We start from the raw sequence: 2710 nt of genomic DNA, 5'->3' as shown, positions 1-2710 counted from the left end.
TTGATGCAGTTGGGATGGTCCTAGTACTGGCTCAACTTGATGTACAAGGCGTTGCAGACTCCCCATCACAGGACTCACCCTTTCTAAGGAGTGAATGGGGCTTGTGTGGAAAGGTAGGGGAAGTGGGTGGAGGAAAGGGAAGTGGAATTGTGGTTGGTATGTAAAATAAATAAAAAATTTAAAATAAAATCAAAGTTATACAAGTATTAAACCTCTTGAAAACATACATTCAAGCTGCTTTGAAGAAATTGTACCTTTGTTCATTCTAGAGTCCTAAACATCTCAAACATTCTCTTCAGAAAAGTAGAAGGGAAGCAGTATTGGCTCTATCTCTCACTGCAAGCAGCCATTCTACTTTGTGAAGGTTCTGCCATATTTTTCTGTTTATTTTTAAAATTTCAGTTCAAAGATCTCTATGATTTACTTCATTCTAGAATTGTATGTTGTCTTATTCCTATTGCTAGAACTTCAAGCACTATATTGAAGAGGTATGGAGAGAGTGGACATCCTTGTCGTGTTCCTGATTTTAGTGGGATGGCTTTGAGTTTCTCTCCATTTAATTTGATTTTAGCTGTCAGCTTGCTATAAATAGCTTTTATTATATTTAGGTACGACACTTGTATACCTAATCTCTCTAAGACCTTTATCATAAAGGGATGTTGAATTTTGTCAAATGCATTTTCAGCATCTAATGAAATGATCATATGGTTTTTTTCTTTCAGTTTATTTATATGATGGATTACATTGATAGATTTGCATATGTTGAACCAGCCCTGCCTCTCTGGGATGAAGCCTACTTGATCATAAGGGATAATTTTTCTAATGTGTTCTTGGATTCGGTTTGCCAGTATTTTATTGAGAATTTTCGCATCGATGTTCATGAGTGAGATTGGTCTGTAGTTCTCTTTCTTGGTTGAGTCTTTGTGTGGTTTTGGTATCACAGTAACTGCAGCTTCATAAAGGAATTTGGCAATGACTCTTCTGTTTCTATATTGTGAAATACATTAAGGAGTATTGGTATTAGGTCTTCTTGCAAGTTCTGGTAGAATTCTGCATTGAAGCTGTCTGGACCTGGGCTTTGTGTGGTAGGGAGGTTTTATATAACAACTGCTAATTCTTCATGACTAACAGGTCTATTTAGATTGTTCACCTGGTCCTGGTTTAACTTTGGTATATGGTACTTATCAAAAAAAGTGTCCATTTCTTTTACATTTTCCAATTTTTTGGCATATAGGCTTTTGTAGTAAGATCTAATGATTCTCTGAATTTCCTCTGTGTCTGTGGTTATGTCTCCCTTTTCTTTTCTGATCTTATTAATTTGCATATTCTCTCTCTGCTGTTTGATTAGTTTGGATAGGGGTTTATCAATCTTGTTGATATTCTCCAAGAACCAGCTTTTTGTTTCATTGGTTCTTTGGATTGTTTTCTGCATTTCTATTTTGTTGATTTCCACCCTCAGTTTGATTATTTCCAGTCTTCTACTCCTCCTAGGTGAGTCTGCTTCTTTTTTTATAGAGCTTTCAGGTGGGCTGTTAAGTCTCCAATGTGTACTTTCTCCGTTTTCTTTAAGTGGGCACTTAGTGCTCTGAACTTTCCTCTTAGCACTGCTTTCATAGTGTCCCATTGGTTTGAGTATGTTGAGTCTTTGTTTTCATTGAATTTAAGAAAGACTTTAATTTCTTTCTTTATTTTTTCCTTGACCCAGGGGAGGTTCAGTAGTTGACTGTCCAGTTTCCATGAGTTTGTAGGTTTTCTGGGGGTAGCATTGTTGTTGAATTCTAACTTTGATCCATGGTGATCTGATAAGACACAGTCGGTTACTAATATTTTTTTGTAACTGTGTAAGTTTGCTTTGTTACTGAGTATGTGGTCAATTTTTGAGAAGGTTCCATGAGCTGCAGAGAAGAAGGTATATTCTTTCCTATTTGGGTGGAATGTTCTATAGATGTCTGTTAAGTCCATTGGATTCATTACCTCCCTTAATCCTCTTATTTCTCTGTGAGGTTTCTGTCTGATTGACCTGTCAATTGGTGAGAGAGGAGTGTTGAAATCTCCTACTATTAGTGTGTGAGGTTTGATGACTGCCTTGAGTTTTAGTAACGTTTCTTTTACATAAGTGGGTGCTTTTATATTAGGGGCATAGATATTCAGGATTGAGACTTTGTCCTGATGAATTGTTCCTGTTATGAGTAAAAAATGTCCCTCTCCATCTCTTCTGATTGATTTTAGTTTGAAGTCAACTTTGTTAGAAATTAGTATAGCCACACCTGCTTGTTTCTTAGGTCCATTTGCTTGATAAACCTTTTCCCAGCCCTTTACTCTGAGTAGATGTCTGTCTTTGTGGCTGAGGTGTGTTTCTTGTAAACAGCAGAATGTTGGATCCTCTTTTCGTATCCTATCTCTTAGCTGTGTCTCTTTATAGGTGAGTTGAATTCATTGTTCTTAAGTGATATTAATGACCAGTGGTTGTTAACTCTGGTCATTTTTTCTTTCTATCTTTTTTTTTTCGTAGTAGGGTTTGTGTGTTTCCCTTCTTCGAGTTGTGCTCATGAAGGGTCATTAGATGTCTGAGTTATTGTGGGCATTGTTGGACTCCTTAAGTTGTGATTTTCCTTCAATTACTTTCTGTAAGGCTGAATTTGTGGTTATGTATTGTTTAAATTTGTTTTTATCCTGGAAAATTTTGTTTTCTCCTTTTATAGTGAATGAA

This window comes from Chionomys nivalis, chromosome 1 (assembly GCF_950005125.1).
Source record: "Chionomys nivalis chromosome 1, mChiNiv1.1, whole genome shotgun sequence".
Taxonomy (NCBI): domain Eukaryota; kingdom Metazoa; phylum Chordata; class Mammalia; order Rodentia; family Cricetidae; genus Chionomys; species Chionomys nivalis.
The sequence above is the reverse complement of the archived record's forward strand: the minus strand, read 5'-3'. Positions refer to the sequence as shown.